This window comes from Dendrobates tinctorius, unplaced genomic scaffold (assembly GCF_039654945.1).
Source record: "Dendrobates tinctorius isolate UK_male_01 unplaced genomic scaffold, ASM3965494v1 ptg000538l, whole genome shotgun sequence".
In the NCBI taxonomy this organism is placed as follows: Eukaryota; Metazoa; Chordata; class Amphibia; order Anura; family Dendrobatidae; genus Dendrobates; species Dendrobates tinctorius.
Genome location: NW_027362197.1, coordinates 152,789 through 170,902, shown reverse-complemented (window position 1 = coordinate 170,902; position 18,114 = coordinate 152,789).

Sequence of the window (18,114 nt, the reverse complement as noted above, 5' to 3'; positions counted from 1 at the left end):
ACCGGACTACTACCACTAATATCCCACATCATCCCGTCAGCCAGAGCCACCGGACTACTACCACTAATATCCCACATCATCCCGTCAGCCAGAGCCACCGGACTACTACCCCTAATATCCCACATCATCCCGTCAGCCAGAGCCACCGGACTACTACCCCTAATATCCCACATCATCCCGTCAGCCAGAGCCACCGGACTACTACCCCTAATATCCCACATCATCCAGTCAGCCAGAGCCACCGGACTACTACCCCTAATATCCCACATCATCCCGTCAGCCAGAGCCACCGGACTACTACCACTAATATCCCACATCATCCCGTCAGCCAAAGCCACCGGACTACTACCACTAATATCCCACATCATCCCGTCAGCCAGAGCCACCGGACTACTACCCCTAATATCCCACATCATCCCGTCAGCCAGAGCCACCGGACTACTACCCCTTATATCCCACATCATCCCGTCAGCCAGAGCCACCGGACTACTACCCCTAATATCCCACATCATCCCGTCAGCCAGAGCCACCGGACTACTACCCCTAATATCCCACATCATCCCGTCAGCCAGAGCTACCGGACTACTACCCCTAATATCCCACATCATCCCGACAGCCAGAGCTACCGGACTACCACTAATATCCCACATCATCCAGTCAGCCAGAGCCACCGGACTACTACCACTAATATCCCACATCATCCCGTCAGTCAGAGCCACCGGACTACTACCCCTAATATCCCACATCATCCCGTCAGCCAGAGCCACCGGACTACTACCCCTAATATCCCACATCATCCCGTCAGCCAGAGCCACCGGACTACCACTAATATCCCACATCATCCCGTCAGTCAGAGCCACCGGACTACTACCCCTAATATCCCACATCATCCAGTCAGCCAGAGCCACCGGACTACTACCCCTAATATCCCACATCATCCCGTCAGCCAGAGCCACCGGACTACTACCACTAATATCCCACATCATCCCGTCAGCCAAAGCCACCGGACTACTACCACTAATATCCCACATCATCCCATCAGCCAGAGCCACCGGACTACTACCCCTAATATCCCACATCATCCCGTCAGCCAGAGCCACCGGACTACTACCCCTAATATCCCACATCATCCCGTCAGCCAGAGCCACCGGACTACTACCCCTAATATCCCACATCATCCCGTCAGCCAGAGCCACCGGACTACTACCCCTAATATCCCACATCATCCCGTCAGCCAGAGCTACCGGACTACTACCCCTAATATCCCACATCATCCCGACAGCCAGAGCTACCGGACTACCACTAATATCCCACATCATCCAGTCAGCCAGAGCCACCGGACTACTACCACTAATATCCCACATCATCCCGTCAGTCAGAGCCACCGGACTACTACCCCTAATATCCCACATCATCCCGTCAGCCAGAGCCACCGGACTACTACCCCTAATATCCCACATCATCCCGTCAGCCAGAGCCACCGGACTACCACTAATATCCCACATCATCCCGTCAGTCAGAGCCACCGGACTACTACCCCTAATATCCCACATCATCCAGTCAGCCAGAGCCACCGGACTACTACCCCTAATATCCCACATCATCCCGTCAGCCAGAGCCACCGGACTACTACCACTAATATCCCACATCATCCCGTCAGCCAAAGCCACCGGACTACTACCACTAATATCCCACATCATCCCATCAGCCAGAGCCACCGGACTACTACCCCTAATATCCCACATCATCCCGTCAGCCAGAGCCACCGGACTACTACCCCTAATATCCCACATCATCCCGTCAGCCAGAGCCACCGGACTACTACCCCTAATATCCCACATCATCCCGTCAGCCAGAGCCACCGGACTACTACCCCTAATATCCCACATCATCCCGTCAGCCTGGGGTCAGAAGTAGAGCGCTGGATGGATTTGCTCTGACTTCGATACCGGAGATCCCTTTAAGAGGGAAGTTGTGCCTATGAGATGGAGGATGTGTGATGGGCATATGAGCAGGGAGGGGGGATTCATTTCTGTCATGTGCTCTCTGCTCCTTTCTGTGTGAGACAATGGCTGGGAGCTTTTGTTCCCGGGGATGCTAGATTTCTCCCACCCGTTCACTGTCTGCTGAGGTGTTGTGGAGTGGGAAAACTGTTGCTCATAGCAACAAATCACAGCTCAGCTTCTTTTAACCAGCTCTGGTGAAATGAAAGATGCTTTGTGATTGGTTGGTGATACACACACACACACACACACACACACACACTCTCTGTTTTATATATATAGATATGTTGTTCGCAGGCTCGGACTCTGCTTTATTGATGGAGAAGATCTCTTGTTCCTGATATCCAGGATGAAGATTGGGTGGAGATCCTTGGTTCGCCATCTCCGGGGTCTCCATCAGCCAATAATAAAATGACTCCGCTATATGTAGTGCCCCGGTCCTATCTGACCCCACAATTTAGGGTGGGGTGGTCCCAATCCTCAGAGTGTGTAAGATGTCATACAGTGGATGTGGGTTTTATACGTATGGTGCGGGGACGCCCAGCTCTTCTCTCTTTCTGGAGCGAGGTGACCTCGTTGTTGACCTCCCTCATAGGTTCTCCTGCTCCTCGCACTCCATTAGTGTCTGGTGGGCTAGAAGATGAGAGCTGGGGACACTGCGCTGGATCAGCCGCCGCCTCTCAGACCTCGGATGGAACCAGTAGCTCCCACTCTACCTTCCGAGCGGACGCTGTACCAGAATGGGGGGAATGAGAGCTGGGCTGTATGGGATTCACCCCACAATAACAAGGCGCAGAGAATGGTCTGATGCCCTCACAATGGCTGCCGCGGACAATCCCCGGCCTCGCACTTGATGAGGTCATTCAGGCTGTGGACGCGGTTCTCGGCAGCAGGGTTGGAGGAGATTTAGTTTTGGTTCTAATGTTCCATCCTGAGTTATAACTCAGCATTTATACACTTCAATAACGGGCTGTTTTAACCCCTTCCTTACCGATGACGGAATAGTACGTCATTGGTAAGGATCCCCTGCTTTGAGGTGAGCTCACCCCCGGAGCTCTCATCAAAGTCGTGACGCGTTGCCCTGGCAACCAGAGGTCTCATAGAGCCTTCTATGGCAGATTGCTATGAGCGCCACCCGGTGGTCGGCGCTCCAAGCACAGCAGTAAATCTGCTACATATGGGCGATCTGCTCATAGCCCACATGTAGCAGAGCCTATCGAGTAGTGCATGCTTCTAGACTCCTTTGCAGCATGCCAAAAGTAAAAAAAAATGTTTAAAAATAAAAAAAAACTAAAAGTTTAAATCACCTCCCTTTCGCCCCATTCAAAATAAAACAATAAAAAAAATCCCACATACACATATTAGGTATCGCCGCGTTCAGAGTCGCCCGATCTATCAATAAAAAAAAGCATTAACCCGATCGCTAAACGGCGTAGCGAGAAAAAAAATCAAAACGCCAGAATTACGTTTTTTTGGTCACCGCGACATTGCATTAAAATGCTATAACGAGTCATCAAAAGAACGTATCTGCACAGAAGTGGAATCATTAAAAATGTCAGCCCGGCACACACCCTCACCTGCCCCCAGATCACGAAAAACGGAGACGCTACGGGTCCCGGAAAATGGCGCAGTTTGGGTGTTTTTTTGGCAAAGTATGGAATTTTTTTTCACCACTTGGATAATAGAGAACCCAGCCATGTCTGGTGTCTATGCACTCGTAATGACCTGGAGAATCATAATGGCAGGGCAGTGTTAGCACTTAGTGAACCTAGCAGAAAGGCCAAGCAAAAAACAAGTGAGGGATTGCAGTTTGTTTGCAATTTCACCGCACTTGGAATTTTTTTTCTCATTTTTGAGTACACGACATGGTAAAAGCAATGGTGTCATTTAAAAGTACAACTCGTCCCGCAAAAAATAAGCCGTCACATGGCCATATAGACGGAAAAATAAAAAAGTTATGGCTTTGGGAAGAAGGGGAGCGGAAAACGACCAATGCTCCAGAAGTTAAGGGGTTAATTACTCCTCCTTGTCCTCAGGCCTCGCCCTGAACGACGACCTGTGAGACTGCAGCCCACACAGATCGCTCATGGCGCACGCGTGCGGAACCCTCACCGGTCCTGTGATGTGCACATTGTATTGGTTGTACGCTTGTCTGATGCTGCTCAATAAACGAATAAAAAAAGCAAAACCGCTGCGTGTGAACACAGCCCAAGTGGGGGAGCAGCACTGCTGTTTCCGGCTATTTATTCTGCCTTACCTACAAGTCATCACCCTGGACAGGATGCTCCTCAGTGTATTTCCCAGGAAAATCCATTTTGGTTTGGTTGCGTTTTTGTGCCGTAAAAGTGGCGTAAGACTCTGACAACATTGTTCACAGCAGTGACCTGTGAGTCAGAAATGCTTCCAAGGGTCTTCCCCATGATGTCCCCGTGTCATTTGAGCAGTTTTCCCATAGATTTCAGACACTGTAGAAGGACGCTGTAAAGGACCCCCAGGGGATCGCGGTAAAAATGCTCGGGTCTCCCGTAGACTTACATTGGGCTCGTTCCAATTTGCTTGACCTGAGCAATGAGCAGCCGAGCATTTTACTACTCACATCCTATCAGTATGTGTTTGGAAGTGGAGCTGCTCATACTCTGCTCCATTCATTGTCTAGGGGACCATCTGGGAAAGCAGACCTCCATTATTTCCAGACAGTCCCGTAGACAATGAATGCAGTGGAGGATAAGCCTGCGCACCTCTGCTCCATTCAAGAATGGGATGGGTCTAGGACACTTGTGCACCGAGCTCTGGAGACCATATCATGGAGATTATTAGCTGATGTTTTCTAGTACGTGGACGGGTCAGAAATGTCCCACAGTGAACGGCCGCCCTTGCCGGTCTCTTGTCTGTGGACTCAGAGACTAAAAGCCTTTTGTTCCCGTCTCATAGATCGGTGCACAGCCTGCTGGTGCTGGTGGTGAAGCCCCCATGGGGCAGCATGGTGACACTGGGACTTTCAGCTCTGACCAAGAACAATGAGATTCCTCCTCTCAGACCCATCTCTGACAATGAAATCAGTGACCACAAAGGAACCTGCTCTTCCTTCTCATGACCTGTCGGTGGGCACTGATAGACATATTGATGACCTGGCCATCAGGTAATGCTATGGTGGCTCAGTGGTTAGCTTCCTTACCTTTCCCTGCTTGGGTCCTTAGTTCTACTCTGACTGAGGTCGGAGTAATTCCTCCTCTCAGGTCTTCTTTAGATATTGCACATGGAGCTGCTCTAGTTTTTCCTGATCTTCCCATTGGAGCTGCGAGTCATCAATGATGTTGCCGGTGGTTCTCTTGTGAGCAACACGGTGGCTCAGTGGAAAGTGCTGGTGATCTGCAGCATGGGAGTCCAGGGTTCAAATCCCACCATGGATGACATCTGCAAGGAGCTTGTATGTTCTCCCTGACTGAGCTGCCACACATAGACATACAGTGGTGGTGTCACCTGTGCAGCATCCAGGAGGGCTGCTTGCCTGCCCCCTTCATTGGGCAAGTAGCCTGAGTGGTGTCTGTCCTTATTGGATGAATGTCCTGATACAAGAAATTGTCTTGTATGCGGCTCAGCGGTGCCTGAGCTGTGAAAAGGAGTTTTTGGACTTAGTAAAATTTTGGCCCCCTCATGTCCCTAGATGCAAATGTTCCTCCAAACCTCAGAATACAGGTAACACCATCACTGGCACCTACCTGTAGGTCTTTGGAGAACAGGTGGCAGCTCAGTCAGGGAGAACATACAAGCTCCTTGCAGATGTCATCCATGGTGGGGTTTGAACCCTGGACTCCCATGCTGCAGATCACCAGCACTTTCCACTAAGCCACCGTGCTGCTCACAAGAGAACCACCGGCAACATCATTGATGACTCGCAGCTCCAATGGGAAGATCAGGAAAAACTAGAGCAGCTCCATGTGCAATTTCTAAAGAAGACCTGAGAGGAGGAATTACTCGGACCTCAGTCAGAGTAGAACTAAGGACCCAAGCGTTAAAAGGTGATCGAGCTAACCACTGAGCCACCATAGCATTACCTGATGGCTAGGTCATCAATAGCCAGAACTGAACTAAGGACCCACTCAGCTCAGTGGTTAGCTCCCTTACCTTTTAACGCTTGGGTCCTTGGTTCTACTCTGACTGAGGTCGGAGTAATTCCTCCTCTCAGGTCTTCTTTAGAAATTGCACATGGAGCTGCTCTAGTTTTTCCTGATCTTCCCATTGGAGCTGCGAGTCATCAATGATTTTGCCGGTGGTTCTATTGTGAGCAACACGGTGGCTCAGTGGAGAGTGCTGGTGATCTGCAGCATGAGAGTCCAGGGTTCAAATCCCACCATGGATGACATCTGCAAGGAGCCTGTATGTTCTCCCTGACTGAGCTGCCACCCATTCTCCAAAGACATACAGTGGTGGTGTCACCTGTGCAGCATCCAGGAGGGCTGCTTGCCTGCCCCCTTCATTGGGCAAGTAGCCTGAGTGGTGTCAGTCCTTATTGGATGAATGTCCTGATGCAAGAAATTGTCTTGTATATACGCGGCTCAGCGGTGCCTGAGCTGTGAAAAGGAGTTTTTGGACTTAGTAAAATTTTGGCCCCCTCATGTCCCTAGATGCAAATGTTCCTCCAAACCTCAGAATACAGGTAACACCATCACTGGCCCCTACCTGTAGGGCTTTGGAGCATGGGTGGCAGCTCAGTCAGGGAGAACATACAGGCTCCTTGCAGATGTCATCCATGGTGGGATTTGAAGCCTGGACTCTCATGCTGCAGATCACCAGCACCTTCCACTGAGCCACCATGCTGCTCACAAGAGACCCACCGGCAAAATCATTGATGACTCGCGACTCCAATGGGAAGATCAGGAAAAACCAGAGCTGAGTGGGTCCTTAGTTCAGTTCTGGCTATTGATGACCTAGCCATCATGTAATACCCAGGCAGCACGGTTGCTCAGTGGTTAGCTCGATTACCGCTTAATGCTTGGGTCCTTAGTTCTACTCTGACTGAGGTTGGAGTAATTCCTCCTCTCAGGTCTTCTTTAGAAGTTGCTCATGGAGCTTCTCTAATTTTTCCTGATCTTCCCATTGGAGCTGCGAGTCATCAATGATTTTGCCAGTGGTTCTCTTGTGAGCAGCACGGTGGCTCAGTGGAAAGTGCTGGTGATCTGCAGCATGGGAGTCCATGGTTCAAATCCCACCAAGGATGACATCTGCAAGGAGCTTGTGTGTTCTCCCTGTCTGAGCTGCCACCCATCCTCCAAAGCCAAACAGGTAGGTGATGGTGTTATCTGTATTCTGAGGTTTGGAGGAACATTTGCATCTAGGGACATGAGGGGGCCAAAATTTTACTAAGTCCAAAAACTCCTTTCACAGCTCAGGCACCGCTGAGCCGCATATATACAAGACAATTTCTTGTATCAGGACTTTCATCCAATAAGGACTGACACCACTCAGGCTACTTGCCCAATGAAGGGGGCAGGCAAGGTGCCTTCCTGGATGCTGCGCAGGTAACACCACCACTGTATGTCTATGGAGCATGGGTTGCAGCTCAGTCAGGGAGAACATACAAGCTCCTTGCAGATGTCATCCATGGTGGGGCTTGAACCCTGGACTCCCATGCTGCAGATCACCAGTACTTTCCACTGAGCCACCGTGCTGCTCACAAGAGAACCACCGGCAACATCATTGATGACTCGCAGCTCCAATGGGAAGATCTGGAAAAACTAGAGCAGCTCCATGTGCAACTTCTAAAGAAGACCTGAGAGGAGGAATTACTCCGACCTCAGTCAGAGTAGAACTAAGGACCCAAGCGTTAAAAGGTGATCGCGCTAACCACTGAGCCACCATAGCTTTACCTGATGGCTAGGTCATCAATAGCCAGAACTGAACTAAGGACCCACTCAGCTCAGTGGTAAGCTCGATTACCTTTTAACGCTTGGGTCCTTAGTTCTACTCTGACTGAGGTCGGAGTAATTCCTCCTCTCAGGTCTTCTTTAGAAGTTGCACATGGAGCTGCTCTAGTTTTTCCTGATCTTCCCATTGGAGCTGCGAGTCATCAATGATTTTGCCGGTGGTTCTCTTGTGAGCAGCACGGTGGCTCAGTGGAAAGTGCTGGTGATCTGCAGCATGGGAGTCCATGGTTCAAATCCCACCAAGGATGACATCTGCAAGGAGCTTGTATGTTCTCCCTGACTGAGCTGCCACCCATGCTCCATAGACATACAGTGGTGGTGCTACCTGTGCAGCATCCAGGAGGGCAGCTTGCCTGCCCCCTTCATTGGGCAAGTAGCCTGAGTGGTGTCAGTCCTTATTGGATGAATGTCCTGATACAAGAAGTTGTCTTGTATATATGCGGCTCAGCGGTGCCTGAGCTGTGAAAAGGAGTTTTTGGACTTAGTAAAATTTTGTCCCCCTCATGTCCCTAGATGCAAATGTTCCTCCAAACCTCAGAATACAGGTAACACCTTCACTGGCCCCAACCTGTAGGTCTTTGGAGAATGGGTGGTAGCTCAGTCAGGGAGAACATACAAGCTCCTTGCAGATGTCATCCATGGTGGGATTTGAACCCTGGACTCCCATGCTGCAGATCACCTGCACTTTCCACTGAGCCACCGTGCTGCTCACAAGAGAACCACCGGCAACATCATTGATGACTCGCAGCTCCAATGGGAAGATCAGGAAAAACTAGAGCAGCTCCATGTGCAATTTCTAAAGAAGACCTGAGAGGAGGAATTACTCGAACCTCAGTCAGATTTGAACCCAGGACACCAGCATTAGACACCAGCAGTGCTAACCACTGGGCCATCGTGCTGCCTGAGCACTGACCTCTGGGTAAGTCATCAATATGACTCCCGGCACCTATGGGAAGGTCAGGAAAAGTAGACATAGCTGCCCAACACATCTAACCAATCTGTTCATTGATTTCCATGTGTAAAGTGAGGTGGTTCTGATTCCTCTCCTGTTTGGCGGTACTATGCCTCTTGTGTTTGGCGGTACTATGCCTCTTCTGTTTGGCGGTACTATGGCTCTTGTGTTTGGCGGTACTATACCTCTTGTGTTTGGCGGTACTATGCCTCTTCTGCTTGGCGGTACTATGCCTCTTCTGCTTGGCGGTACTATGGCTCGTGTTTGGCGGTACTATGCCTCTTCTGCTTGGCGGTACTATGGCTCTTGTGTTTGGCGGTACTATACCTCTTGTGTTTGGCGGTACTATGCCTCTTCTGCTTGGCGGTACTATGCCTCTTCTGCTTGGCGGTACTATGGCTCGTGTTTGGCGGTACTATGCCTCTTCTGCTTGACGGTACTATGGCTCTTGTGTTTGGCGGTACTATAGCTCTTGTGTTTGGCGGTACTATACCTCTTCTGTTTGGCGGTACTATGCCTCTTGTGTTTGGCGGTACTATGCCTCTTGTGTTTGGCGGTACTATGCCTCTTCTGTTTGGCGGTACTATGCCTCTTGTGTTTGGCGGTACTATGGCTCTTGTGTTTGGCGGTACTATGCCTCTTGTGTTTGGCGGTACTATGCCTCTTGTGTTTGGCGGTACTATGCCTCTCCTGTTTGGCGGTACTATGGCTCTCGTGTTTGGCGGTACTATACCTCTTCTGTTTGGCGGTACTATGCCCCTTCTGTTTGGCGGTACTATGGCTCTTGTGTTTGGCGGTACTATGCCTCTTGTGTTTGGCGGTACTATGCCTCTTGTGTTTGGCGGTACTATGGCTCTTCTGTTTGGCGGTACTATGGCTCTTGTGTTTGGTGGTACTATGCCCCTTCTGTTTGGCGGTACTATGCCTCTTGTGTTTGGCGGTACTATGCCTCTTGTGTTTGGCGGTACTATGCCCCTTCTGTTTGGCGGTACTATGGCTCTTGTGTTTGGCGGTACTATGCCTCTTGTGTTTGGCGGTACTATGCCTCTTGTGTTTGGCGGTACTATGGCTCTTGTGTTTGGCGGTACTATGCCCCTTCTGTTTGGCGGTACTATGGCTCTTGTGTTTGGCGGTACTATGCCTCTTGTGTTTGGCGGTACTATGCCTCTTGTGTTTGGCGGTACTATGGCTCTTCTGTTTGGCGGTACTATGCCTCTTCTGTTTGGCGGTACTATGCCTCTTGTGTTTGGCGGTACTATGCCTCTTGTGTTTGGCGGTACTATGGCTCTTGTGTTTGGTGGTACTATGCCTCTTGTGTTTGGCGGTACTATGGCTCTTCTGTTTGGCGGTACTATGGCTCTTGTGTTTGGTGGTACTATGCCTCTTGTGTTTGGCGGTACTATGCCTCTTGTGTTTGGCGGTACTATGCCTCTTCTGTTTGGCGGTACTATGCCCCTTCTGTTTGGCGGTACTATGCCTCTTGTGTTTGGCGGTACTATGCCTCTTGTGTTTGGCGGTACTATGCCTCTTGTGTTTGGCGGTACTATGGCTCGTCTGTTTGGCGGTACTATGGCTCTTGTGTTTGGCGGTACTATGGCTCTTGTGTTTGGCGGTACTATGCCTCTTGTGTTTGGCGGTACTATGCCTCTTGTGTTTGGCGGTACTATGCCTCTTCTGTTTGGCGGTACTATGCCTCTTCTGTTTGGCGGTACTATGCCTCTTCTGTTTGGCGGTACTATGCCTCTTGTGTTTGGCGGTACTATGCCTCTTCTGTTTGGCGGTACTATGCCTCTTCTGTTTGGCGGTACTATACCATGTGCTGTTATAGCCGCGGGTCATGATCGCCGAGCCTTCTCATCGGACTCGTGGTGATGTCGGCTTCTGTGACTGATGAAATCTTCCACAATGAGTGAAATTGCTGCAGGATTTTTTCTTTTTTGACAATTTGCATAAATTACATTTCACATTATTCAAATTCTCCAGAATCTGCCAATTTCATACAGTTCCCATCAATGTGACCTATTGACCCCGTTTGCTCCTCCCCGGGCGTGTCACTGATGTCGCCCCCAGTTATTATCATTCCCCCCAGGCTATCGGGGGACATCAGACATTTTCCAGCTGGTTTCAGGCAGGTTAGTAAAGATACAATAAGACTAAACCTACAGAGCGGACACCGGAATCGTATTAGTGTTCGGTCGTAGATGTAGCAGAGCTGAAGACGTCACGTGACAAATCCCAATATTGCATCATGCTCGGACGGCAATTACACTTACAAAGAATGCGACCGCGCAATTGCCGAACCGCAACGTCGGCTCCTCTGCGATCCAGGTCGGATCCGGACATTGTTCTCTGTGGACATATCCTGCGCACAGAGCGTCCGGAAACATGAGACCGATGGGAACCAGCAAAGCCTCAGCAGTCAGACACAATGGACCAAGGGTCACCACGATCGCAGGAACCGTGATTCAGGCTGCAGCGCCATTCCAAACCGCTCTCCTCTGATACATTGTATAGGAGCACAGGAATATTCCAGCGAAGGTTCGGAGCACCATCACCGTCGTTAGCGTAGCCGCAGCCAAGCCGTGTCTTGTTAATTCTTCAGCGGCCATGCGTCACATGCTGTAACCCGGCAAAGCTCGCCGGAGTTCACATCCAGGCCGCACGGGCAGAGGACCAGATGCTCCTAAGTAGACTTTCCACTGAAGGTCATATCCATGAGTCCGTGTTACCTCCAATACTGCTGCTGTGTGGCCTGACTGCCTCCATAAATGGTCAGGTGGGTGTCCATGCCATAGTGGATGCTATGGGGCTCATGGAGACAGAACGCACAGTTTGGGTTGGTGCCTTTTACTTTGTTACTGGGTGTCAAGAACTTGTGCAACTTTTCTTTCTGGAGGAACTTAATGGTTATTATGCTTGAACTGTCCCTAAGGGTCAAAGGAAGGGACCTTCTTCTATATGGAGAGCACCATGAGTACAGAGGACTTCTAGTGCCACCAAGTACTGATCAGTGAGATCATGGACCTGTGATCCACCTATTACTGCAGTGAGAAGCTTGGCTGTTACTCACCTCTCCTGGCTCCAGCATGGAGGATTAGTATGATAACCAGGCACACAACACTGACATCTCAATTCTTAACCACAGAAGCCACCTCAGGCAGCTGGACACCTCCTGAGTATTCAAGGAGTTACTGTCCTTGCTCCTCTCAATTTCCAGCTTCTGTGTCTCCTTACAAACCCAGCTCTGCTCCACATACCAGGCTCCGCTATATCCAGCTTCTGTGTCTCCTTACAAACCCAGCTCTGTTCCACATACCAGGCTCTGCTATATCCAACTTCTGTGTCTCCTTACAAACCCAGCTCTGCTCCACATACCAGGCTCCGCTATATCCAGCTTCTCTGTCTCCTTACACACCCAGCTCTGCTCCACATACCAGGCTCTGCTATATCCAACTTCTGTGTCTCCTTACAAACCCAGCTCTGCTCCACATACCCGGCGCTGTAATATTCAGCTTCTGTGTCTCCTTACAAACCCAGCTCTGCTCCACATACCAGGCTCTGCTATATCCAACTTCTGTGTCTCCTTACAAACCCAGCTCTGCTCCACATACCAGGCTCTGCTATATCCAGCTTCTCTGTCTCCTTACAAACCCAGCTCTGCTCCACATACCAGGCTCTGCTATATCCAACTTCTGTGTCTCCTTACAAACCCAGCTCTGCTCCACATACCAGGCTCTGCTATATCCAGCTTCTCTGTCTCCTTACAAACCCAGCTCTGCTCCACATACCAGGCTCTGCTATATCCAACTTCTCTGTCTCCTTACAAACCCAGCTCTGCTCCACATACCAGGCTCTGCTATATCCAGCTTCTCTGTCTCCTTACAAACCCAGCTCTGCTCCACATACCAGGCTCTGCTATATCCAGCTTCTCTGTCTCCTTACAAACCCAGCTCTGCTCCACATACCAGGCTCTGCTATATCCAGCTTCTCTGTCTCCTTACAAACCCAGCTCTGCTCCACATACCAGGCTCTGCTATATCCAGCTTCTCTGTCTCCTTACAAACCCAGCTCTGCTCCACATACCAGGCTCTGCTATATCCAGCTTCTCTGTCTCCTTACAAACCCAGCTCTGCTCCACATACCAGGCTCTGCTATATCCAGCCTCTGTGTCTCCTTACAAACCCAGCTCTGCTCCACATACCAGGCTCTGCTATATCCAGCTTCTGTGTCTCCTTACAAACCCCTTATCTGTTCCTCACGCTCGGCTCCACTGTATCCACACTGTGCGTCTCCGGCTACCCCAGCTCCGCACTCCCCGTCAGGCTTAGCTACATCCAAATTGGGAGTCACTTGACCACCTCCGTTGCACCCTGCTGTGCCGCTGCCCGTACTCTGCCTCCGCCATCTCCATGTGAGGTAGGTTCCCTCTTCTGGAGAACGTCTACTCATCTCCTCCAGCTCCGCTCTCGGCTCTCCAGCCTCCTGTACCCACGATTTGGGTCTGTGCTGCGTTGCACATTCTCAAGGGTTTTCAGGATCCATCTCACTAGAAAAGACATAACATTCACTACTGCCCTCCCAGGACATTTCATACAGTGATAGAACAGTATACTGATTAAAAGGTGTGAGAGGCAGAGGAAAAAAAGAGGATGACAGGGAGTGACTGGGTGCAGCATGGCTAAGTACTGGAGGATGAAGAAGCCCCTCCATCCAGGGATTCAAGACAATAAACACATTCTGGAGACGAATTACCAGAGCCTTCAGGTGCCACAGGGTCCATCAGTGTGAGGTATCTACGAAAAGCTGTCCGATCATTTGTGACTCTCCATTGATGCACTCGCTCACCCTCGCAGAAATCTCAAACACCTCAATTTACAATCACTCTCTGAGTCCCTTCTTCCTCTGACAGACATAGCTTCCCTTCATGACACAGATGCTGCCGCCACTTTTTATAACACCACAATAACAGCAACACTTGATTCGGCTGCCCCCCTCACGTACAATCAGCAGGCACAGCCCTGGCTGACCAGCCTGACCAAAGAACTGAGACGGGTTTCCAGGGCCGCTGAGCGGAGATGGAAGAGAACCCATTCTACTGAGCACTTCAGCGCATACAAGCAGTCCCTTGTCAGCTTTAAGTCCACGCTCTCTGCCGCAAAGCAAACTTACTTTGCATCTCTCATATCTTCCCTGTCTCACAAGCCTAAACAGCTCTTCAGCACTTTCAATTCTCTACTCCGTCCCCCTGCACCTTCTCCCCCTCCTCTCATTTCTGCAGAAGACTTTGCCTCCTTTAAGCAGAAGATCGACACTATCAGACAAAACTTTGGCCCGCAGCCCCCATTGCCCCTCTTAGCCGCTCAGCCGTTCTGGAAAAGCCAGCTTCTCCTCCATGACAGAAGATCAGCTCTCCACCCTTCTGTCAAGATCACACCTCACCACATGTGCCCTCGACCCACTCCCGTCTCACCTCATCCCTAACTTGGCCACAGTCTTCATCCCATCTCTAACACACCTCTTCAACCTTTCACTTACAAATGGTGTCTTTCCCTCATCCTTCAAACATGCCTCAATCACACCCATCCTCAAAAAGCCCTCCCTTGATCCATCCTCTGTGTCTATCGCCCGATATCTCTTCTCCCTTACGCCTCAAAACTACTGGAACAGCATGTATATCTTGAACTGTCCTCCCACCTCTCCTCCTGTTCCCTCTTTGACCGGTTACAATCTGGCTTCTGACCGCATCACTCAACTGAAACTGCCCCAACTAAAGTCATAAATGACCTACTAACCGCCAAGAGCAAGCGACACTACTCTGTCCTCCTCCTCCTGGACCTGTCCTCTGCCTTCGACACCGTAGACCATTCCCTATTATTACAGACCCTCATCTCTTGGTATCACAGACTTGGCCCTATCCTGGATCTCATCATACCTAACAGACCGAACATTTAGTGTCTCCCTCTCACAAACCACCTCCTCCCCTCGCCCCGTCTGTCAATGTTCCTCAAGGCTCAGTCCTAAGACCCCTACTATTCTCCATCTGCACCTTTGGCCTGGGACAGCTCATAGAATCCTACGGTTTGCAGTATCTCCTCTACGCCGATGACATGCAGATCTACCTATCTGGACCCGACCTCACCTCCTTACTGACTGAAATCCCACAATGTCTGTCTGCTATCTCAGCCTTCTTCTCTGCTCGCGTTCTCAAACTGAACATGGAAAAAACAAAATTCATCATCTTTCCCCCATCTCACTCTACCCGTCCACCAGACCGATCCATCAATGTCAATGGCTGCTCACTTTCCCCAGTCCATTACGCTCGGTGCCTTGGAGTGATCCTCGACTCTGCCCTCTCTTTCAAACCACATATCTAAGCCCTCGCCTCCTCCTGCCGCCTCAAACTCAAAAATATTTCCTCGATCCGCTCATTCCTCAACCATGAAACCACAAAAACCACTAGTGCATGCTCTCATCATCTCCCGCCTCAACTACTTCAACCGCCTACTCTCTGGCCTCCCCTCTAGCACTCTGGCTCCGCTCCAGTTCATCCTACACTCTGCTGCCCGACTAATCCACCTGTCTCCCCACTATTCTCCGGCCTCCCCCCTATGCCAGACCCTTCACTGGCTTCCTATTGTCCAGAGGCTCCAGTACAAAACCCTAACCATGACATGCAAAGCCATCCACAACCTGTCTCCTCCATACATCTGTGACATGGTCTCCCGGTACCTACCCGCACGCAACCTTCGATCATCTCAAGATCTCCTTCTCTACTCCCCCCTTATCTCTTCTTCCCACAACCGCATACAAGACTTCTCCCGTGCTTCCCCCATACTCTGGAACTCTCTACCCCAACACATCAGACTTTCACCAACAATATAGCAGTAATACCATCATAAAATATGGCACAGAGTCATGACACACGAGAGTAATGTGGGAAAATAGCCCACTGTATATGACAATAATACCATCACAGTGGATTGCACAAAGTCATGACACAGAAAATATATATCTGTCCTACATTACCAGTTGAAAATGTCCGTGCATTTTGTATAACATCGCTGTCCTTTTGTCCATCCCATTTGGGTTATGTTTGATTGACATGTGAGGACCTTGGTATCTTTTTTCATGACAAGTTACCAACTTATATAAACTTTTAATGGTTTAGTTCCTTGCCCTGTATCCTAAATAAAGCAATTTTATTCATTGACCTGTTTGTTGTCAGGAAGTTTTTCTTTCTTCCTTCCCCTTGTATATATTTGTTTGACAAATGGTCTCTACTTAACCCCATAATATACATGGTGTTATGGGCTATCATTATCTCCCTTGTTGGCAATATATATTATACTCTATACCCTATTACATTAGTTTTGCTGTTGTGTTATATCTTTATTTCTTATTTCACCAACAATGGAAACCTTCAAGAAGAACCTGAAGACCGACCTGTTCCGACAAGCCTACAGCCTGCAATGATCCTCGGTCTACTGAACCACCGCACGACCTGCTCTACCCTCTCCTACTGTATCCAATGCTGCTATAACTGATTAATAACATGACAGTACTATTGCACACATTGAGGAGAACATACAAATGAATATTAATAATGACCCATTCTATCATTTCTTCTATGTAAACCATCAGGATCTCTTGCGCCTCGATGAGATATCCAGGACGCCTCTCTGGGGAGCAGACGTTTGCCGTGGCGCCTCCCCTCCTCGGGGTTGTGATTTGCTCTATCGCGGTAGTAGAGAATCGGCGTTTCCATTGTGTTTGCTGACACAGCGTTCTGCAGCATTCTTATACCCCTGTTCTGCCCAGCGGGTTTTCCGTCTCCGTGTGGCGCCCCCAGTATAAATGACCTGGCAGAGCATTATGGATACCACATCTTGGGAATTACAATTAATAGTTAATATTGTAACTTTGTGCTTGGTCACGGTTATAGAATGTTTTCGGGACATTGGCGTCTTTGCAGGCTCTGCCCTTGTTCACACCACATTTGTAAAACGCGTTGCACTTTGGCCAGTTTCGCACGGAGGGGAGGGCGCGTCCCTACAGCGGGCGCTCGTCTAGCAGCCATATTGCCTCCTGACTCTCAGCAATACATCGTCCTCATGGAGAATAGGCGGCATTTATTCATGAGAAGATCTCGTTACATTGGGGCCTGAAGCGTCGGCGGACATGCGGTCTACTCTCTTGTTTTGGCTCGGTCAGGTCCCTAGTATTAATAAAGGCTCTTTAGATTCCCGTTCTATCAATTTGTTATGAAGCTTTCCTCAGACTGTAGGGAATTGTCATCAGAGCAATTTCTATTTGGTCCGACATGGTTCCCCCACTGGGATTGGCATGTTTTGGGGGACCGCTCCATGCATGCCGGACCCTATCACCTCTCACTGGCCAGTAAACCATGCCATGTATCGCTCTACAACACCAGATAATTCCAAATCCAACAAAACTATCGATCAATACCAATAACAGCATAAAAACGCTCAGCAATGAAGCCCGGTATGGCAGCCACATCGCCCCCATATAATGAGGACATCGTCGATGTATCTGCCAGACCAAGTGATCAGCAGAATATCCTAGTACTTCCAGTTAGCCATGTCCTCACTGCACCTATTAATCCGTCTTCTGTTCTACAGACATATACAGTATTCCGGAAAATGAACGCTAATCAATGTGTGGTCATCTGAGTCCGGCCTGTGGTCATCACCACCAGCCTGGAGACCTTAATAAGTCAATGGCTTCTCTGCGGATTTCTTCTGAGCACTGGCAATATGTGATTGTAGAAAGCAAGTCACATGGCGGCAGGTCGGCCACCCCGGCCCTGCTGTGATAGAGGCCTACAGGCTTCAACCCTCCAAGCCACCCTTGGGGCCACATCAAGGACATTCATGAAGACTTGGTCCTCTCCCTTCAAGGTGAAAACTTTCTGAACCTTTCATGAAGACTATCCTTCACTGAGACTAAGGAATCCAGCACTGAAAGATTCATTAAGATTACTACCATGACTAATGTAATGGACCTGTTCAGTGCCATTTCTCTATGTTGCATTGTGTCGTGCTGGCTACAGAATGAAGGAACTGAGAATCCGTCAGTGAGCTCACTATGACAGTGAGACTAGGAGTGTGGGAGTTTTTGATCTGTATTTTTCTGTGCTCCTCTCAGCTGATTTATGACCACTGTTGTGTCCAGCCATATAATTGGTCTAGAAAGTCATTTTTGTGTGTATTAATCC